This window comes from Arachis ipaensis, chromosome B6, assembly GCF_059453495.1.
Source record: "Arachis ipaensis isolate K30076 ecotype BB chromosome B6, ASM5945349v1, whole genome shotgun sequence".
NCBI classification, from domain to species: domain Eukaryota; kingdom Viridiplantae; phylum Streptophyta; class Magnoliopsida; order Fabales; family Fabaceae; genus Arachis; species Arachis ipaensis.
The window spans coordinates 42415113-42438547 of record NC_142441.1 but is presented as its reverse complement, the minus strand read 5'-3'; the positions used below and the strand labels follow the sequence as shown (position 1 = coordinate 42438547).

General features: G+C 40.1%; 2 non-coding genes across 2 annotated transcripts; both read left to right on the top strand.

The window, feature by feature from the left end:
* The first annotated feature begins 3486 nt into the window (after positions 1-3486).
* On the top strand, positions 3487-3590 carry LOC148555312 (small nucleolar RNA R71). Its single transcript, XR_015886912.1, has one exon. It is a non-coding gene; the product is annotated as a small nucleolar RNA R71 (small nucleolar RNA).
* An 8694-nt stretch (positions 3591-12284) lies between these two features.
* On the top strand, positions 12285-12388 carry LOC148555311 (small nucleolar RNA R71). Its single transcript, XR_015886911.1, has one exon. It is a non-coding gene; the product is annotated as a small nucleolar RNA R71 (small nucleolar RNA).
* Positions 12389-23435: the final 11047 nt, after the last annotated feature.

The following is a 23435-nucleotide window of genomic DNA, read 5'->3' as shown; positions in this document are numbered from 1 at the left end:
GGGCCTTTGGATCTTGAGTTTGAAGCAATTCTTTCCTTCATTTGGGCTTGGCTTTACTTGCAGAGAGAAAGTGTTAAGTGGGTAGAGACTTTAGCTCAGGGCGTAAGGGGTGTTAATCATTTAGTGAAAGTATATGTTCGGGAACGTTAGTGACACTTAACATTTTCACTAACGTTCCAATGTACCCCTTTGCCTCACGTTAGAGCTCGACGATAACTAGGTTAACGTGGCTTCTAACGTGGCCTTGCCAACCTTCGAGAACGTTAGTGACACTCAACATTGTCACTAACGTTCCAATGTGCCCCTAGATCTCACGTTAGAGTCCACGTTAACTTGAAATCCCAGCTCATAAATGATTTCCTTATCAACCATCCACCCGTATTGCAATGCATGATGCAGGCTTCTGAATCTCTTTTCATCATAAGAGTGTTCTTCCATTGGTTCCTTTCCATTCCTTCTTTTAGAACTTGAAGATGCCATGAATGATGGTTAATATGTGAAGGTGGTAAGGTTGTGGAGACTTTTGGTTGTTTAGGGTTTTATGGCAATGAAGAGAGTGAGGGGAGGAATGTTTATAATCGGATAGAGGGTGTCTTGTACCGAAATGAAGAGTGGTGAAGGGTGTGTGATGACAATGAAGGGTGGTACAGACAAGGGTCATTTATATAGAGAAGTTGTGAGAGAATGGAGGGTATAGATTGATGAAGTGGCCACTTGATGGACAGTTGGGGTTATGCATGGCTAGAAGACAAGGATCATCACTTTATGATGGGGATTGCTCGGTCTTCTAGGGGTCCCATTTTTTCAATGTTGCATGGCAACATTTTCCAATGTATTCCCTTCTTAGAACAAGTGTGTAGCCTCTCCTTTTGTGGTGTCCGAACCTTCTTTGTTTGGTTGTCCAATCTATCCCTTTTAATGCTCCTTTTCTTTTCCTATAAAGACAAACTAAGAAAAGTAAGAAAAGATATTAAAATGACCATATGAACTATACGGCTAATATTAATAAAAAAGGAAGAAAAGATTTGATTGTTTATTTATGAATTCCAACTAACTAACTGACTATTGGTGGGTCCTCATATGTATTTTGGTGGCACCATGGGGTGACACCAAACTTAGTTTGGAGCACTGTGATGGAGGTGTTGTGTTCAAAGCTCCCAAGACTAGCATGCATCTTGGTTTGCTTTGAACACCAAACTTGTTCCTCACTATATTCTGCACAAGAAGGTTTTCACCAATTGTTTGTTAGGTTTGAAATTCATAAATATTGACTTATTCACTATCTTCTGAAAGCATATAAAACATGGGTTGCCTCCCATAAAGCGCTTCTTTAGCGTCACTAGCTTGACGTTTTTCCTTCATCAGGGTGGTTGGTAGTGCTTAAAGTCCTCCCCTCTTGCTGTGGATTTATATCCATTGGTTGGATCAATGATCTCCACATGTTCCAGGGAAAGAACTCTGTTGATAGTGAAGACCTTGGGTAACTGAGATGGTACAGTAGGGAGAATAGGGGGAATATCTGGGAAGTAAGCTGAGACAACTCTATCCCCTGGAGAGAAGTCTTCCGTAGGGATCTTCTTGTTCCTCCACCTCCTTGGTACCTTCTTCTTTGTTTCTTTTGAGGTTGCCTTCCCCTTGGTGACCTCTTTTTCTGCAGGGGTTGTGATGCTGTCTATGCCTGCCTCTAGAGGTTTAGGTTCCTCCAATTTTTCCTTGAGCTGTGGCAATTGCTGTGTTCCTTGTTTATCAATTAAGGGAATCTCAGAATGATCTGGCTGTGCTTCAGTGCTTGTCTCCTCCTTTAGTGTCTCATTATCATTTGTGCTTCGTTCCTTGTCCTCTTGATCTGTTTCTCATGAGAGTTTGAAAACATTGAAGCTGAGTCGTTCATCATGGATTCTCAATATTAGCTCCCCTTTCTCTACATTGATAAGTGCTCTGGCCGTAGCTAGGAATGGTCTTCCCAATATGATTGGATGAGAGTGACTCTCTTCCATGTCCAGGATGACAAAGTCTGTTGGGAGAAAGTATTTCCCAACCTTTAGCAACACATTTTCTACCACTCCTATTGCTTGTTTTTGAGTTTTGTCAGCTAGTCTGATGATTACATCTGTGGGCATTATCTCATTAATCTGCAGCCTCTTCACCAGGGATAAAGGCAGTAAGTTGATACTGGCCCCCAAATCACATAGTGCTCTATCGAACATAGTTTCACCTATGGCACAAGGGATGTGAAAACTCCCTGGGTCTCTTCTTTTTGTAGGCAACTCAGGTTGAATAAGGGCACTACATTCCTTGTTTATCACTATAGTCTGGCCTCCTTTGAGTGAGCTTTTCCTGGGCAGAAGTTCCTTCATATACTTGATGAATGCAGGCATTTGCTGAATTGCCTTGATGAATGGTATGTTTACATGCAAAGATGCAAACAAGTCTAGGAACCTTGAGTATATTCTCTTTCCCACAGCACCATTGAGCAGTTGAGGAAAGGGTGCATAGAGCTTCAGCAACTCTTGTTGTGACATTTCTGGTTCTTGGTGATCTTTATCCTCCTCCTTTGTTGAGTTGTCTTCAGGTTGTTCGAGAAGTTTGCTTTGCTTGTCTTCAGTCTCTTGATCACTTGTAGTGACCATTTTGCAATCTTCCCATCTTACTTTCTTTGCTTCTCCCTTGGGGTTTTTCTCCGTGTCACTTGGGAAGCTATCAGTAGGTTTGGGAATCTTCTCAGCTAAATATCCCACCTGGAATTCCAGCTTCCTAATGGTCTCTCCCTAGTTCTTAATATTGGCTCGCACCTCCTCTTTGAACACCTTATTTTCTTGAATCTCTTGGCATATTCCTTCAAGTAGGGCTTCAATCTTAGAGAGCTTGTCATCAATTGATGGGTGATTCGGAGCAGATGTGTTATTTTGGTTTTGATAAGCATATGAAGAAGTGTTGTTGTGGGGGTGTTGAGACGTCCTCTGTGTGAATTGATGGTGAGCTGCATTGTTGTTGGAGTTGTAACGTCTCTGGTCTTGGTTTTGATCTTGCTCACTTCCCCACCCAAAGTTTGGGTGGTTTCTCCATCCAGGGTTGTAGGTCTTGGAGTATGGATCATAGTTTTTCCTTGGTGAACTCCCAATGTAGTTGGCTTGCTCCTGATTCCCCTCTGCTTCTTCATTCACTCCTTCTTGGATTGTTGATGAAGTGGAGATTGCTGCTACTTGGTTCATCTCTATCTTCTTAGTGAGGTCAGCCAGCTGCTGGGTAATGAGCTTGTTTTGGGCCAACAGAGCATCTACATTGTTTAGCTCCATTACTCCTCTTGTGTTCCCTCTTTCGGAAGCATAGAAGTAGTCGTTCTCTGCTACAGTTTCAATAACATCTATAGCTTCCTCAATGGTCTTCTTCTTGTTCAAAGATCCTCCAGATGAATGGTCTACGGCCTTCTTTGACTCATAAGAGAGCCCTTCATAGAAAATGTGCAGCTGCACCCATTCGTTGAACATGTCAGGTGGACACCTCCTTGTTAAGTCCTTGAACCTCTCTCATGCTTCATATAGAGTCTCACCATCTTGTTGCCTTAAAGTTTGGACCTCAGCTCTCAGCCTATTGATTCGTTGAGGAGGGTAAAATCTTGCTAAGAATTTGTTCACCACGTCTTCCCAAGTTGTCAAGCTTTCCCGTGGGAAAGATTCCAGCCATTTGGCTGCCTTGTCCCTGAGTGAGAATGGAAATAAGAGCAGTCTATAGGCGTCAGGATGAACACCATTAGACTTCACTGTGTCACATATTCTCAGGAAGGTGGTTAAATGTTGATTGGGGTCTTCTTGAACACTCCCTCCAAACGAACAATTGTTCTGAACAAGGGTGATGAGCTGTGGTTTAAGTTCAAAGTTGTTGGCATGGATTGTTGGCTTTTGGATGCTACTTCCACAATTCCCTGGGTTTGGATTGATGTAAGAGCCTAAAATTCTTCTATCCTCCCCAGCATGATTTGCTCTACCTCCTCCCCCATGGTTGTGATTTTCTTCTTCGTGATGGTTTTCCATGTTGTCTTCCATGTTTGTTTCAAAGAATTCCTCTTCTTCCTCAGCACCAACCACTTTCTTTCCTCTTGCCTCCCTCCTTAATCTAAGGAAGGTCCTCTCAGGTTCAGAATCGAAGGAAGTTGAAGCCCCGCTTCTTCTCCCTGTCATACAACCATCAAGTACAAGCAAGAAAAGATAGGTGCAGAAAGTATTTGTGTCAGAATTACTGTTAGTTGTGGGTGATGCAATATATCAAACAGTTAGTGGGTTAGCAAACAAAATTGAAAATAACAAAGAAGAACAAAAGAGTAGACGGAGAAGGGAAGAAGTTTAACTAAAACAAAAAGTAAATCACTCAAACAGAAAATGAAATTCACAAAATAAAAATGCTCAATATAGTGATCTTCCAATTTAATCATTGTTGATGCACAATCAATCCCCGACAACGGCACCATAAACTTGATACACGGAAAACTTGTCTCATAACAAATCTCCCTTCGGCAAGTGTACTGAATTTGTCGTCAAGTAAAAACTCACAATAGAGTGAGGTCGAATCCCACAGGGATTGATTGATCAAGCAACTTTAATTAGAAGAATGTTCTAGTTGAGCGAATCCAGAATTTGGGTTGAGAGTTGCAGAAAATAAAATGGCGGGAATGTAAATAACAAAAAAGTAAATGCTAAAATTAAAGGACTGGAAGTAAATGACTGAAAATAAATTGCAGAATTGTAAATGGGAAATGGGGATTCGCTCATAAAAGTAAATGCAGAAATTAAAGAGAATGGGTAAGATCAGAGATGGGGAGTTCATTGGGCTTAGGAGATGTTGCAATTCTCCGGATCAAGTTCATTTTCATCTTTTCTTCAATCAATGCACTCATTGATCTCCTTGGCAATCTTAAGTGATTGAATTACAATTTCTTGCAATTCAATCTCTCAAATCTTGATCAATAGCCAATTCCTTGGTCAATTGCTCATGAGAAGAGATGAAGTATGGTCACTGATTATACCACATGCATTTCCCAAATCAAGTATTGAGAGGGTTATAGTCACATACCCATCCAAACCCAATTTGGTCCAGCATGAGAAAGCATTTCTAGCTTGATCTCTTCATTCCTCTTTCAAGGTTCAAAAGAGATCCAAGTTTGAATAGCTTCTCTAGCACGATAACTACTCAATTGGATGAAGATCGAAAGCTTTCAAGTAAAATCAAGAGAAAAGATAGAAGAAGAATAATGAAAATTAGTATTGATCCATCAAATTACAACAGAGCTCCCTAACCCAATGAAAGGGGTTTAGTTGTTCATAGCTCTTGAAAATGAAAACAAAGATGGAGAATACATCATAAAACTAGAAAATGCAGAGAAAGTAAAATACAGAGAGTAGTTCTCTTTTTTTTAGCCTTCAGAACTCCTTTTTCAATTCAAAGCTACTCCTATATATACTACTCTTCTCAGCTTCTAGTTTGCTCTTCAAGTCTTGGGCCTTTGGATCTTGAGTTTGAAGCAGTTCTTTCCTTCATTTGGGCTTGGCTTTACTTGCAGAGAGAAAGTGTTAAGTGGGTAGAGACTTTAGCTCAGGGCGTAAGGGGTGTTAATCATTTAGTGAAAGTATATGTTCGGGAACGTTAGTGACACTTAACATTTTCACTAACGTTCCAATGTACCCCTTTGCCTCACGTTAGAGCTCGACGTTAACTAGGTTAACGTGGCTTCTAACGTGGCCTTGCCAACCTTCGAGAACGTTAGTGACACTCAACATTGTCACTAACGTTCCAATGTGCCCCTAGATCTCACGTTAGAGTCCACGTTAACTAGGTTAACGTGGCTTCTAACGTGGCCATTCTTAGCCATCCCAACGTTAGTGACAATGTTGAGTGTCACTAACGTTGGCTCATCATTCATTCCTCATCATTAGCTTCCACGTTAACTAAGTTAACGTGGAAGTTAACGTGGCTCCTTGGGGGGTTGTGTGGTTGCTTCCAACGTTAGTGACAATGTTGAGTGTCACTAACGTTGGCGACAACTCTCACCTCTTACGTTATCTCCCATGTTAACCAAGTTAACGTGGGAGTTAACGTGGTGTGTTGCATCCTTAGGCCAACGTTAGTGACAATGTTGAATGTCACTAACGTTGGCTTCTCTTCCCCTTTTAACGTTAGAGGCCACGATAACTAGGTTAACGTGGGCTCTAACGTAGCCACTCATTAGTGTTTGCCAACGTTAGTGACAATGTTAAGTGTCACTAACGTTGGCTCAACTTCCCTTTTCCACGTTAGAGTTCACGTTAACTTAGTTAACGTGACTCTTAACGTGGGCAATGATGGCTATGAGAGTGTCATTGGCAATCACTTTTCTCATTAACCTTGCAAGTTTCCTCCCTTTCCTTGCTTCCTTTGGTCCTGAAATCAAGCAATAGAGTGCATCAAAGTTCTAGTCCAAGTCATGGGAAATGCAACATACAATTTGTCACAAAACTTATGCAAAATCCTCATGAAATAATGTAAAATGCACAATGTATGCTTGAGTCAAGGTGTAAGTGAATATCTACCCAAAACTAGCTTATTTCCTAAGGAAATGCATGAAACTACCCTAAAAACAGTAAAGAAAAGGTCAGTGAAACTGGCCAAGATGCCCTGGCATCACAACACCAAACTTAAAGCTTGCTTGTCCCTAAGCAAGTACTGGAACAAGAGAATGATGAATGGAATATCCAGAGGAATGAGTCATTCTTGTGGAAGTCATGTCACTGATTTTATGGTGGTTTCATGCATAGCAACTTAGGTTCATTCCTTTACTGGCTTTCAGACCTTTATCATGTCCTAAAACACTGACTTTGCTTACATCCCATGAGACTTTTATTGATCCTTTTATTGTTATTTCAAGGGTTGTTTGTGTTCTTTAGGCTAAGTGCTCTGTAAGAGGGCAACTCTTTAAGATAAGCTTTCAGCCAACACTCCTGAACCAGTTGGTTCAAGGTGCTAGGTGTTGAGGCACCCCTAAGGACTTACTCCCTCAAGTCTCTCCCCCATACATACACACCACAGGCATCTGGTTCATTTATTTTCCTTCTTGAGACCTTGGTGTCCAGCACCTCTTTGGGTTACTAAGTGCTCTGTAGTGAGGGTTACTCTTGATAGTGGACTTTCAGCTGATAATCCCGAGTTAGTTAACCCAAGTTACCAAGTGATAAGGCACCCCAAAGAGCTTATTCGTCTAAGTAGATCCCTCACACAGGAGCACCACAGACACATGCCTCAAGACTAAAACCATTGGTGCCTAGCCTTATTGCTTACTTTTTTCTTTTATTTTTCAACCTTTATTGTTCTTTCCCTTTTTCTTATTAGGATCTTCTTATTTAGCTAGTCTCATGGGGTGTGTTCAAAGCATATGATTCAGGACAGATAGTTGTCTTCCCACCTTGTGGTTGAACCAACTTAGCTAACTTATGACTACCCCAAAGATTCATGAATGCACTTCCACAATATGAACTCTACTCTGGTCTTTTTAAAAACAATCATTCTCTCTTCATTTAATTCAAAAGGAACAAGCTTATAAGAAAGTAAAGTAAAGATGCAGTGACATAAAGACCAACACACAGAGACCTCTTCAACACATAAAAAAACAGAATTCAAGAAGGTTTAAACTAACATGGAAGCAAGTTCTATTTCATACAAGATCTTCCTTATTTAAAGCATAGAAGAAAAATGGACCAAAGAAGGAGCTCCACCACCTTTTCCTCTTGTGGATGTCCATGCTCTCCTTCTTGATTGCTTTCTTTGTGTCCTCTTGCATTCCTTCTCATCCGTGCCAATTTTGCTTGCTTCCAATCCTCAAGTGCCTTTCTTACCGATTCATGACTCTCTTCCACCCGTTGTCTTTCCTCTCGTGCTAATTCATCCTTCATTTCTTCATATCGGGCTATTCCTGGATGCAATATTGGCAGCTGTCCTACTAAGTAGCCGAGCCTGGCTTGAGTGTTTATGTGATGTCCTGTCTCGCTCATGTAAACTCCTTCTGCGAATGCCCTTTGCTCGTCCAATAATTCTGCCTGTTCTATTTGTCTTCGATGCATCTCATGTATGTGTGCCCCTTGATGTGCTTGGATGTTGATTAGCCTCTGGATGGATTCTTGTTGCTCATTTTGCCTTTGTTCCACCCTGTTGAATGTATCTCCCCATTATTGTCCTTGACTCAGTTGCTGTTCCATCATTTGCTTTTGCCACTCACCTTGTTGAGTCATCCATCTTGAGAGTGACTCCTCTTGCTGCCCCATCATCTGTAGTTGCAGTTCTCTCTGTGCTCCTTGGCTTTCCAAGTATTGTTGAGATAGTCCACTAATGGCCTCCTGCAACTGATGCATATTCAAGGTGGTTGGTGTTTGACCTTCTATGGCTTGTCCTTCTACTACTTGAGGAGCTGTCCTCTTCCTTTGCTTCTGTTGAGGTAGGGGGGATGCAGTGGCATTCATCCTTCGTACAGTTATTGGAATGCCTTCCTTTATCCTCACGGGGTCCTCATCTTCAAAAACCACCCCAGCTTTCTTGCAAATTCGGTAAATAGTGCTGGGGTACCCTATCGTTCCTCTTGAGTCGCTTTTCTCCGCCATCTTTCTAATGCCTTCAGCTATGAGTTCATGGACCTTGATTTCTCCTCCCTTCAGTATACAGTGCACAATTGTGGCTCTCTTGACATTCACCTCCGAGTTGTTTGCAGCTGGGAGAATAGACCTTCTCACTAGCTCAAACCACCCCTTGGCTTCAGGAGTGAGGTCTGTTCTCTTGATGAACTTTGGTTTATTTCCCGCACCCCTTTCCCAGTCAGCTCCTGGTACACAGATATCTTGCAGAATCTGGTCATAATTGGGGTTGTCCAATCTTGAGTGATAGCTTTCTTCTTCAAACTGTATAGACCGTAGCTTCAATGCACTCATGGGACCAAAGTCCACCATCTTTCCTCTCACAAAGCTTGTATAGGACTCATCCTTCTTATTATATCGAACCGCATTTGCATAAAATTCTCTTATGAGGTTTGCATTTACCTTAATGACCGGGTCAGTGAGGAGCTCCCATCTTCTCCTTTCTATCTTTTTCGTAATTTCGGGGCACTCAGTTTTTTTAACTTGAAATCCCAGCTCATAAATGATTTCCTTATCAACCATCCACCCGTATTGCAATGCATGATGCAAGCTTCTGAATCTCTTTTCATCATAAGAGTGTTCTTCTATTGGTTCCTTTCCATTCCTTCTTTTAGAACTTGAAGATGCCATGAATGATGGTTAATATGTGAAGGTGGTAAGGTTGTGGAGACTTTTGGTTGTTTAGGGTTTTATGGCAATGAAGAGAGTGAGGGGAGGAATGTTTATAATCGGATAGAGGGTGTCTTGTACCGAAATGAAGAGTGGTGAAGGGTGTGTGATGACAATGAAGGGTGGTACAGACAAGGGTCGTTTATATAGAGAAGTTGTGAGAGAATGGAGGGTGTAGATTGATGAAGTGGCCACTTGATGGACAGTTGGGGTTATGCATGGCTAGAAGACAAGGATCATCACTTTATGATGGGGATTGCTCGGTCTTCTAGGGGTCCCATTTTTTCAATGTTGCATGGCAACATTTTCCAATGTATTCCCTTCTTAGAACAAGTGTGTAGCCTCTCCTTTTGTGGTGTCCGAACCTTCTTTGTTTGGTTGTCCAATCTATCCCTTTTAATGCTCCTTTTCTTTTCCTATAAAGACAAACTAAGAAAAGTAAGAAAAGATATTAAAATGACCATATGAACTATACGGCTAATATTAATAAAAAAGGAAGAAAAGATTTGATTGTTTATTTATGAATTCCAACTAACTAACTGACTATTGGTGGGTCCTCATAAGTATTTTGGTGGCACCATGGGGTGACACCAAACTTAGTTTAGAGCACTGTGATGGAGGTGTTGTGTTCAAAGCTCCCAAGACTAGCATGCATCTTGGTTTGCTTTGAACACCAAACTTGTTCCTCACTATATTCTGCACAAGAAGGTTTTCACCAATTGTTTGTCAGGTTTGAAATTCATAAATATTGACTTATTCACTATCTTCTGAAAGCATATAAAACATGGGTTGCCTCCCATAAAGCGCTTCTTTAGCGTCACTAGCTTGACGTTTTTCCTTCATCAGGGTGGTTGGTAGTGCTTAAAGTCCTCCCCTCTTGCTGTGGATTTATATCCATTGGTTGGATCAATGATCTCCACATGTTCCAGGGAAAGAACTCTGTTGATAGTGAAGACCTTGGGTAACTGAGATGGTACAGTAGGGAGAATAGGGGGAATATCTGGGAAGTAAGCTGAGACAACTCTATCCCCTGGAGAGAAGTCTTCCGTAGGGATCTTCTTGTTCCTCCACCTCCTTGGTACCTTCTTCTTTGTTTCTTTTGAGGTTGCCTTCCCCTTGGTGACCTCTTTTTCTGCAGGGGTTGTGATGCTGTCTTTGCCTGCCTCTAGAGGTTTAGGTTCCTCCAATTTTTCCTTGAGCTGTGGCAATTGCTGTGTTCCTTGTTTATCAATTAAGGGAATCTCAAAATGATCTGGCTGTGCTTCAGTGCTTGTCTCCTCCTTTAGTGTCTCATTATCATTTGTGCTTCGTTCCTTGTCCTCTTGATCTGTTTCTCGTGAGAGTTTGAAAACATTGAAGCTGAGTCGTTCATCATGGATTCTCAATATTAGCTCCCCTTTCTCTACATTGATAAGTGCTCTGGCCGTAGCTAGGAATGGTCTTCCCAATATGATTGGATGAGAGTGACTCTCTTCCATGTCCAGGATGACAAAGTCTGTTGGGAGAAAGTATTTCCCAACCTTTAGCAACACATTTTCTACCACTCCTATTGCTTGTTTTTGAGTTTTGTCAGCCAGTCTGATGATTACATCTGTGGGCATTATCTCATTAATCTGCAGCCTCTTCACCAGGGATAAAGGCAGTAAGTTGATACTGGCCCCCAAATCACATAGTGCTTTATCGAACATAGTTTCACCTATGGCACAAGGGATGTGAAAACTCCCTGGGTCTCTTCTTTTTGTAGGCAACTCAGGTTGAATAAGGGCACTACATTCCTTGTTTATCACTATAGTCTGGCCTCCTTTGAGTGAGCTTTTCCTGGGCAGAAGTTCCTTCATATACTTGATGAATGCAGGCATTTGCTGAATTGCCTTGATGAATGGTATGTTTACATGCAAAGATGCAAACAAGTCTAGGAACCTTGAGTATATTCTCTTTCCTACAGCACCATTGAGTAGTTGAGGAAAGGGTGCATAGAGCTTCAGCAACTCTTGTTGTGACATTTCTGGTTCTTGGTGATCTTTATCCTCCTCCTTTGTTGAGTTGTCTTCAGGTTGTTCGAGAAGTTTGCTTTGCTTGTCTTCAGTCTCTTGATCACTTGTAGTGACCATTTTGCAATCTTCCCATCTTACTTTCTTTGCTTCTCCCTTGGGGTTTTTCTCCGTGTCACTTGGGAAGCTATCAGTAGGTTTGGGAATCTTCTCAGCTAAATATCCCACCTGGAATTCCAGCTTCCTAATGGTCTCTCCCTAGTTCTTAATATTGGCTCGCACCTCCTCTTTGAACACCTTATTTTCTTGAATTTCTTGGCATATTCCTTCAAGTAGGGCTTCAATCTTAGAGAGCTTGTCATCAATTGATGGGTGATTCGGAGCAGATGTGTTATTTTGGTTTTGATAAGCATATGAAGAAGTGTTGTTGTGGGGGTGTTGAGACGTCCTCTGTGTGAATTGATGGTGAGCTGCATTGTTGTTGGAGTTGTAACGTCTCTGGTCTTGGTTTTGATCTTGCTCACTTCCCCACCCAAAGTTTGGGTGGTTTCTCCATCCAGGGTTGTAGGTCTTGGAGTATGGATCATAGTTTTTCCTTGGTGAACTCCCAATGTAGTTGGCTTGCTCCTGATTCCCCTCTGCTTCTTCATTCACTCCTTCTTGGATTGTTGATGAAGTGGAGATTGCTGCTACTTGGTTCATCTCTATCTTCTTAGTGAGGTCAGCCAGCTGCTGGGTAATGAGCTTGTTTTGGGCCAACAGAGCATCTACATTGTTTAGCTCCATTACTCCTCTTGTGTTCCCTCTTTCGGAAGCATAGAAGTAGTCGTTCTCTGCTACAGTTTCAATAACATCTATAGCTTCCTCAATGGTCTTCTTCTTGTTCAAAGATCCTCCAGATGAATGGTCTACGGCCTTCTTTGACTCATAAGAGAGCCCTTCATAGAAAATGTGCAGCTGCACCCATTCGTTGAACATGTCAGGTGGACACCTCCTTGTTAAGTCCTTGAACCTCTCTCATGCTTCATATAGAGTCTCACCATCTTGTTGCCTTAAAGTTTGGACCTCAGCTCTCAGCCTATTGATTCGTTGAGGAGGGTAAAATCTTGCTAAGAATTTGTTCACCACGTCTTCCCAAGTTGTCAAGCTTTCCCTTGGGAAAGATTCCAGCCATTTGGCTGCCTTGTCCCTGAGTGAGAATGGAAATAAGAGCAGTCTATAGGCGTCAGGATGAACACCATTAGACTTCACTGTGTCACATATTCTCAGGAAGGTGGTTAAATGTTGATTGGGGTCTTCTTGAACACTCCCTCCAAACGAACAATTGTTCTGAACAAGGGTGATGAGCTGTGGTTTAAGTTCAAAGTTGTTGGCATGGATTGTTGGCTTTTGGATGCTACTTCCACAATTCCCTGGGTTTGGATTGATGTAAGAGCCTAAAATTCTTCTATCCTCCCCAGCATGATTTGCTCTACCTCCTCCCCCATGGTTGTGATTTTCTTCTTCGTGATGGTTTTCCATGTTGTCTTCCATGTTTGTTTCAAAGAATTCCTCTTCTTCCTCAGCACCAACCACTTTCTTTCCTCTTGCCTCCCTCCTTAATCTAAGGAAGGTCCTCTCAGGTTCAGAATCGAAGGAAGTTGAAGCCCCGCTTCTTCTCCCTGTCATACAACCATCAAGTACAAGCAAGAAAAGATAGGTGCAGAAAGTATTTGTGTCAGAATTACTGTTAGTTGTGGGTGATGCAATATATCAAACAGTTAGTGGGTTAGCAAACAAAATTGAAAATAACAAAGAAGAACAAAAGAGTAGACGGAGAAGGGAAGAAGTTTAACTAAAACAAAAAGTAAATCACTCAAACAGAAAATGAAATTCACAAAATAAAAATGCTCAATATAGTGATCTTCCAATTTAATCATTGTTGATGCACAATCAATCCCCGACAACGGCACCATAAACTTGATACACGGAAAACTTGTCTCATAACAAATCTCCCTTCGGCAAGTGTACTGAATTTGTCGTCAAGTAAAAACTCACAATAGAGTGAGGTCGAATCCCACAGGGATTGATTGATCAAGCAACTTTAATTAGAAGAATGTTCTAGTTGAGCGAATCCAGAATTTGGGTTGAGAGTTGCAGAAAATAAAATGGCGGGAATGTAAATAACAAAAAAGTAAATGCTAAAATTAAAGGACTGGAAGTAAATGACTGAAAATAAATTGCAGAATTGTAAATGGGAAATGGGGATTCGCTCATAAAAGTAAATGCAGAAATTAAAGAGAATGGGTAAGATCAGAGATGGGGAGTTCATTGGGCTTAGGAGATGTTGCAATTCTCCGGATCAAGTTCATTTTCATCTCTTCTTCAATCAATGCACTCATTGATCTCCTTGGCAATCTTAAGTGATTGAATTACAATTTCTTGCAATTTAATCTCTCAAATCTTGATCAATAGCCAATTCCTTGGTCAATTGCTCATGAGAAGAGATGAAGTATGGTCACTGATTATACCACATGCATTTCCCAAATCAAGTATTGAGAGGGTTATAGTCACATACCCATCCAAACCCAATTTGGTCCAGCATGAGAAAGCATTTCTAGCTTGATCTCTTCATTCCTCTTTCAAGGTTCAAAAGAGATCCAAGTTTGAATAGCTTCTCTAGCACGATAACTACTCAATTGGATGAAGATCGAAAGCTTTCAAGTAAAATCAAGAGAAAAGATAGAAGAAGAATAATGAAAATTAGTATTGATCCATCAAATTACAACAGAGCTCCCTAACCCAATGAAATGGGTTTAGTTGTTCATAGCTCTTGAAAATGAAAACAAAGATGGAGAATACATCATAAAACTAGAAAATGCAGAGAAAGTAAAATACAGAGAGTAGTTCTCTTTTTTTTAGCCTTCAGAACTCCTTTTTCAATTCAAAGCTACTCCTATATATACTACTCTTCTCAGCTTCTAGTTTGCTCTTCAAGTCTTGGGCCTTTGGATCTTGAGTTTGAAGCAGTTCTTTCCTTCATTTGGGCTTGGCTTTACTTGCAGAGAGAAAGTGTTAAGTGGGTAGAGACTTTAGCTCAGGGCGTAAGGGGTGTTAATCATTTAGTGAAAGTATATGTTCGGGAACGTTAGTGACACTTAACATTTTCACTAACGTTCCAATGTACCCCTTTGCCTCACGTTAGAGCTCGACGTTAACTAGGTTAACGTGGCTTCTAACGTGGCCTTGCCAACCTTCGAGAACGTTAGTGACACTCAACATTGTCACTAACGTTCCAATGTGCCCCTAGATCTCACGTTAGAGTCCACGTTAACTAGGTTAACGTGGCTTCTAACGTGGCCATTCTTAGCCATCCCAACGTTAGTGACAATGTTGAGTGTCACTAACGTTGGCTCATCATTCATTCCTCATCATTAGCTTCCACATTAACTAAGTTAACGTGGAAGTTAAAGTGGCTCCTTGGGGGGTTGTGTGGTTGCTTCCAACGTTAGTGACAATGTTGAGTGTCACTAACGTTGGCGACAACTCTCACCTCTTACGTTATCTCCCATGTTAACCAAGTTAACATGGGAGTTAACGTGGTGTGTTGCATCCTTAGGCCAACGTTAGTGACAATGTTGAATGTCACTAACGTTGGCTTCTCTTCCCCTTTTAACGTTAGAGGCCACGATAACTAGGTTAACGTGGGCTCTAACGTAGCCACTCATTAGTGTTTGCCAACGTTAGTGACAATGTTAAGTGTCACTAACGTTGGCTCAACTTCCCTTTTCCACGTTAGAGTTCACGTTAACTTAGTTAACGTGACTCTTAACGTGGGCAATGATGGCTATGAGAGTGTCATTGGCAATCACTTTTCTCATTAACCTTGCAAGTTTCCTCCCTTTCCTTGCTTCCTTTGGTCCTGAAATCAAGCAATAGAGTGCATCAAAGTTCTAGTCCAAGTCATGGGCAATGCAACATACAATTTGTCACTAAACTTATGCAAAATCCTCATGAAATAATGTAAAATGAACAATGTATGCTTGAGTCATGGTGTAAGTGAATATCTACCCAAAACTAGCTTATTTCCTAAGGAAATGCATGAAACTACCCTAAAAACAGTAAAGAAAAGGTCAGTGAAACTGGCCAAGATGCCCTGGCATCACTGGGCGTAGTGACAGACGCAAAAGGAGGGTGAATCCTATTCCAGTATGATCGAGAACCTCAGATGATTAGCCGTGCCGTGACAGAGCATTTGGACCTTTTTCACAAGAGGATGGGATGTAGCCATTGACAACGGTGATGCCCTTACAGAAAGCTTGCCATGGAAAGGAGTAAGACTGATTGGATGAAGACAACGGGAAAACAGAGAGTCAGAGGAATGAAAGCATCTCTATACGCTTATCTGAAATTCTCACCAATGATATACATAAGTATTTCTATCTTTATTTTCTGTTTATTTATTATTTATTTTCGAAAACTCCATAACTATTTGATATCCGCCTAACTGAGATTTACAAGATGACCATAGCTTGCTTCATACCAACAATCTCCGTGGGATCGACCCTTACTCACGTAAGGTTTTATTACTTGGACGACCCAGTGCACTTGCTGGTTAGTTGTGCGAAGTTGTGAAGTTATGCTTAGACCATGGTATTGTGTACCAGTTTGTTGGCGCCATTACCAGGGAGAGAACGAATAATAAATTTTACAACCTCAGAGTAACAATTTCGCATACCATGGAGGTATTTGAACCTGAAACTGTACATCTACAGAAGCCACTTGAGATGACAAGGGAACATGAAAACTCGACCCCCACAAGCTTCCCTGAACCAAAAACTCTCAACACTTGAATCTGTGATTGAAAGATATAAAGAGGAGATGAAGAAATCTTGGGAAGAACAATAAACCTCCTCCATGAAAGTGCTATTACATCAAATGTTAAGTTCAAAAGAGGAAGTGGAAGAACAAGAAAGTGAGGAAGACAATCAAGGAAGTCCATACTCAAGTGAGGCAGGAAGTTGCATAGAAGAAGGGCTCATTGAACCACCAATTCCAAAAGCTCTTAATGAAGATAAAACTTCAATAATCACACAATAACCATGTCTTGAAATCCAAGAAGTGAAGGCAACTAACAAAAGCACCGAGAAGGGGATTGTGACCAAGATACCAAGGACAACATTCAAGAAAGGGTCAACTGCAAACAATCCTACTCCTGATCCAGCAAGCAAGCTCAATCAAGCCATTAACAAAAGGAAGCTTGCTGAGGAGAGACCAAGACAGGGGACAATAGCTGAATCTTCTCCCCCCTTGAGGTCATTTCTCTTAACAAACTGGAAGAAGAGGAAGAAAGTGAAGAACAACATGTCAAGCTAATGATACTAAAAGAGAGCTTGTTGGGAGGCAACCCAACGTAGGTAACATTTCATTTCTTTGCTTTGTTTATTTTCTCTGTCTGCTTTGTTTAAATTTCAATAAATTGGCATATGATTACATTCTAAGTTTGGTGTTGTCCTGCAACAATTTGTTTTCAATCTTTCTGGATGATTGCATCAAATCAAAAATGAAAGTTTCACACTGAGATTCTAAGTTTAGTGTGCCACTTATTTTCTATGCAATTTATTCAGCAACATCACTTGTCTGCATAATCATAATGCCTCTGCAATTTTGCCTTTCTTTTGGTTTGAATTTTTTTTATTTATTTTCCTCTTTGCTTTAGTCATTTCTTTGTTTTTAATGCTTTCTTTTCTTTTGCTCCCTAACTATTTTTGTTAAATACCCTACCAAGAAATCCTTATTCATGATAGATTCTTCCCTTGGTAATTGTATTTAACATATAACAGTTGCCTTTGTTTTAGTTCAAATAAATTGACATGTGATTACATTCTAAGTTTGGTGTTGCTATGCAACAAAATTTGGTTCCAATCTTTACTAGATACTTGCATCAATTCCAAGTGAAAGTGTCACACTAAGTTTGGTGTGCCAGTTATCTTTTATGCCATGTATCATGCACACTCCACTTGTTTTTTGGCAATCACAATGTCTCTGTTTCCTGTGCCTTCATTGTTATTTTTCATTTTGCTTGCTTAAACACATGTACTACTAACATTTCATTGTGTAAGACACTCATGATCCATCATAGACCCCATCACCATTGTTCTAATTGTTGCTTGAGGATGAGCAAACACTCTAAGTTGGTATCGGAAGGGGAAGAATGGGAGGAAAATGACAACAATAGTGAAGATGAACTATAAGGTGATAAAGTTCTTTTTCCTCTTATTTGCTTCCAGTACTTTAAAGAGCATGATTGTCTTTATCTTCTCTGTATGCATGTGTGGTATGATAAGCATAGCTTGAATTTTGATTTGTAACATCTCGCTGCACCATTATGACTACCAACTTGAATTCTGTGAGTTCAAAAGCAATAAAGTATCATGATCATAAACAAACAAGGAATTAAAGAAGAACTTAGCATGTGCATACAAGTATTGGAAGGCTAGTATGATTAACTGTTGCTCAATTTTATTAGATTTTATTTAATTGAAGTTTTCATCTATGACATTTTATGAAATCTTTGAAATCATGAAAACCTTGAAGAAGCAATTGCAAATTAAGGCAAGAAAAGCAAAAGGGAAAGAATGAGAAAGCTGAAGGCTCTGAGTACCAATGACAATTTAATTGTTAAGTACTTGTGGTGTTTATGTATCAGGCAAAAAGCTTGAAAGCAAAACACTTAGAGTCAAGGTTAGGCTCAAGTGCAAAAGCACTCCCTCAAAGCTCTATGTTCTGAGCATCAATGATTAGAGAGTCAACAAAAGAAACAAAGGAGCTTAATGAAGTCCTCTAATTAAATGCTTGTGGTGCTTATGTATCAAGTGGTAATACTTGAAAACAAAGCATTTAGAATCGTAGTTTTGTTATCAACTCATGGGGCAAAGCACCCAAAAGGAGAAACTAAAAAGAAAAATCAATAGCTTGTTTCAAGGATGAAATATAAGGAAAAGATTTCATAAAATGAGCTAGATAGAAGCATCAATCATTTACATTTCTTTTGTAATTGTGACGTGCATAGAAAACTAGCCAACCATGAACATTGAGTTGCTATTCTTCTTACCTTGGTTTGTCAAACATTTACTGCATGATTCTTTTCTTGCTTGGGGACAAGCAAGGTTTAAGTTTGGTGTTGTGATAACATGTCATCATGTCATGTTTTTCTATGCTTTTTCATACAAGAAATTGATGATTAATGCTTAATTATTGAGTAATTTTATGCTCAAATAGTATATTGCTTTGATCTTTTGATTTTACAAATTTTGTAGGAAATAAGTGGAAAAAGAAGCAAAAAAGAACAAAATAAGCTAAAAAGGAGAAAAGAGGAATTCTGGGGAACAGTTTGGAACTTGGGCACACTTTGGAGCCTTAAGCCACGCTTTTAAAAGCGTGGCCCATGATTTAAACAAAGAAAAGGCTCTTGGCGCGAAAACGTCTCGACGCGCACGCGTCCAAGACGCGCATGCGTCGGGCAAGGAATTCTGAAGAACCACGCGTATGCGTGATAAACCCATATATTATGATATAATTTGTGCTCAAATTGATTGTTTCTATCAATTCTTCACCCACTTATTCATGTAAATTACATGGTTTTACTATTCCTTCCTTATTTTATGATATATTTGAAAAACATGTTTCCTATGCTTTAAAAATATTAATTTTTAATTACCCTTTATTACCATTCGATGCCGTGATTTGTGTGTTAAGTATTTTCAGATCTCATAGGGCAGGAATGGCTTAAAGGACAGAAAGGAAACATACAAAAATGGAAGAAAAACACAAAAATGGAGTTTTGAAGAAAAGACAGCGACGCGAACGCATGGACGACGCGAACGCGTGCCTAGCGTGAAATGGCATCGACGCGTACAAGGAAAACTCCCAGGCCACGCGAACGCGTGACCCACGCGAACGCGTGACAGACGCCACGTACAAGAATCTGCAGAAAATGCCCCCAGCGATTTCTAGACCCTTTTTCGGCCCAAATCAAAGTCAGAAACACAGAATATAAGCCAGAGAATGAAGTAATCAAACAACAGAACAACTTAGTGATAGAATAACAGATAATTTTAGGATTATATGTAGCTTTAGAGAGAGAGAGAGGCTCTCTCCTCTCTCTTTGAATTAGGATTTAGGATTTCTATTATGTTTAAGCTATGATCTCTTCAATCACAGGTTCAATATTCCTTTAATTTATTTTCTACTTTTATTTATTCCATTACTTTAATTGTCATTTATCTTTTCGTTATTGATTTACAAACTTTCCATGTTAGGATTTGAATTTATATTTAAATGTAATTTGAGGTATTTCAGATTAATGATTGTTTTAATTATGATGGTTTCAATTCAATTTAGATTTATTTTCCCTTTTTGGCTTTGGTTAAGTAATTAGCAACACTTGAGTTATCAAACTTAGCTGTTAATTGAAATTGGAATTCTCTGCTGGTTAATTTGTACTCCAATAACTCTAGTCTTTCCGTAGGAGTTGACTAGGACTTGAGGATCAAATTAATTAGTCCACTTGACTCTCCTTTGTTTAGCAAGTGTTAATTTAAGTGGGAGCAGAATCCAATTCTCATCACACCTGATAAGGATAACTAGGATAGGATTTCAATTTTTCATACCTTGCCAGGAGATTTTATTAATTATTAATTTATTTGTCTTGTTATTTAAATTACTTGTTCCCTATTTCAAAAACCCAAAAATATACTGTTTTACATAACCAATAATAAATCATACCTCCCTGCAATTCCTTGAGAAGACGACCCGAGGTTTAAATACTTCGGTTATTATTTTTATTGGGTTTGCTTAAGTGACAACCAAAACTTTTGTACGAAAGGATTCTCTGTTGGTATAGAAGCTATACTTACAACGCGATTATATTTTTATAAAAAAATTCTTTACTAGCAAGAATGCTATTCGTCAACACGTGCATGACGCGTACGCGTGGAAAAGACTGGCGCTCATTTACAAAGAGAACGCTACGTTCAGTAAGCCAGCATTTTCGGGCAAGTTAAAATTTAGAGGCAAAGTTTTGCAATCGACGCGCACGCGTCGATGGTACACTTGGGACAAAGCACGCGCACGCGTGGCTGGCGCTGATGCCTGAATTGAGATTTTGCTACCCACGCGCACGCGTACATGACGCGCACGCGTGGAGTAGCGTTCACTAAGCTAACGTAGCGCTCGATAAGAAAACGCTATCAACGACGTGTATGCGTGAAAGGAGCGTGCGAGCTTTGGGAGCTGAAGATTGATAATGACGCGTACGCGTACATGACGCGTACGCATCGATGGGTGAAAATGCAAAAGCACGCGCAAGCGTAAGGGACGCGTACGCGTGGGTTCCCAAACGCTCTGTTCTCTAAATGAACGCTATGCTCTCCTGGAAGCTGCAACTCTGGCTCAATTAATTCCAATTCAAGCCCATTGAAGCCCCAAAGCAAGCAGAGTCCAATTGACATCACTCAAAGGCATAAGGATCATCTAGAATACGAAATTTACATTTAATTGTAATTTATTTTCAATTTGAATTTCATTTAGTAGTTTAGGAAGCCTATATAAAGGCATCAGTTTCATTTGAGAAGGAAGGAGCGCACAATAGGAGTAGGAGTAGAATAGGAGGCTCAGGCTGGAGGATTAAAGACTCTAGATCTCTCTTGGAGGATTAGAGACTCCAGAGAGCTTAGTATAATTGATACACTTTTTCTTCCTGCACTTTTACATTTCAATTGTACTGAGTTCAGTTTCTTTCATTGCAAAATCTCAATTTCCTGCACTTTTATTGTTATTTAAATTACTTGTTTCCTATTTCAAAAACCCAAAAATATGCTGTTTTACATAACCAATAATAAATCATACCTCCCTGCAATTCCTTGAGAAGACGACCCGAGGTTTAAATACTTCGGTTATTATTTTTATTGGGTTTGCTTAAGTGACAACCAAAACTTTTGTACGAAAGAATTCTTTGTTGGTTTAGAAGCTATACTTACAACGCGATTATATTTTTATAAAAAAATTCTTTACTAGCAAGAATGCTATTCGTCAAAATGGCGCCGTTGCTGGGGAATTGAAACTGTGTGCCTTATTATTGGTTATTGTAAATATTTTCTTTTACCTGTTTATTCATTTTTATTTTCATTTTATTTTAATTTTTAATTGGTACTATGAGTTCTCACCCCCGTTGCTTTGAGTTTGGTTCTAATAATGTTGAAAGGAATGGAAGCTATAACGAGAACATGCATCAAGGTCAAAACAATCAGAGATGGACGGAGCCATGAGGATCTGATCAACCCTTTAGGCAACAACACCTTCCAAACTACCATGGACGACGACCATTCAACAATGCATGTCGAGACAGTAGTTATGGTGGACCCTTTCGTGACAACCATCACCCACCAATTTACTACAGTCAAGAGCCATTCTGAGGTGCATACCAAGATGATAGATATGGTGAACCCCCCTGTAGTTACCGACAAGCCCCGCCATATGCCTATGAACCACCTCCTCAACATAGCTTTGTACCACCATACTCACAAGCCAACTACCACCATTCACCTCCATATGACCCTAACCCTTATCCACCCCAATTCCAACCCAATTACTCCCAAGAACCACCACCTCCCTATGCACCATGTCCATATCCATCACCCCAAGAATCAAGGGAGCAACTCAAGGAAACATTTGAAAAATTTCATGCCACACTTCACCAATTGAATCAAGTGATAAATCGACTGCCTTCCTGACGTTCGGACACTCAAGGAACCCCCATGGCTTCATGTGGGCAATCTAATGAAGAACGCAGCATGAAGGAGATACTCGAAATTCCAATGGACAGTAAAGAGCATGATTTTATACTGGAACAAGTAGAGGAAGCTGAAATTATCAAAGAAGAAGAATTGGTTGAAGACTTGGGAGATGCTGAACCTCCATGGGAATCCAAAATTGAGGAGAATTCCGTCAAGAAATTTGCAATTGTTGCTAAGGAGGATAGTGCACAACCCCCAAAGCAGGAATCTTATGAAGAGCTGGACGGAACAACTCCAGAGGCGAGTTTCCTTGACAATGATAATGAGTCAAGTCCTCATAGTAATGAACTTGCATCCGCAAATGAATTCTTTGAGATGGAAGAATCTTCCCCAAGTGAATACGAAGATGATGCGGAGGTAGACTTTTCGCAACCTCCAACCTATGATTTGAGTGATGAGGAAGATATCAAAGACTTTGATAAAGACGTGGTTGAAATTAAAGAAGTTCGCAAGGAAGTGGAGGAATTCACAGAAGAACACAAGGGAGTAGAGCTTACAAAACCACTGGAAACACATATCCCGAGGCCATTACCACCCAATACAAAATTCAAGTGGGTAAAATTCTTAGCCTTTATCTTTACTTTTCCACTTGAATATGGTTTGCTTGAAACAGATGGCGAGCTTAGAGCTCTTTGTGGCTTTAAGAGTAAAAGGGAAATGGTTCATACTCAGAGCTGGTATGCAAGATTCAATAAGGATCCACGCTTCAATTTGAAGTGCAAGGATTGGTTTCGAGTTCAATTGGATGGGTCTCGGAAAATGTTTGGTCATCTTGGTGAGAATACAACTTCTAAACCGCCCGGCTGGAAAAGTATAAATCGAGACAAAGGCGGATATAAAAGCAAGGTTTGGGATCCTGAAATTTATTCTGACATTCAACACCCCGGGAACCTGAAAACCTGTTTGAAATTGCTCAAAGGTTTCACATGCCTAGTCTGGGATCCCAGAGGCTGTTGGCATTCTAAAAAGTGGTGGAGATTTTTGGATGAATTCAAGCACAAGCCACCATAACAAAGGACTCCCCAAATGTCCAACTTAAGGACTTTAACTAAAAGTGCTAGGTGGGAGACAACCCACCGTGGTATGATCGTTCCTTTTTCAGTTTTATTTTATTTTGTTTGTTTTTAAGTTTTATTTTATTCTATTTTCATTGAACCTAGAATTATTCATAGTATCCATATTAGCATCACATATTGCATACTGCATAATTGTAAAAAAAAAAATTAAATTTTCACCCCCACGCGAGCGCGTAGGCCACGCGTCGGTGTCGATCAGCAATCGGCGTAAAGATC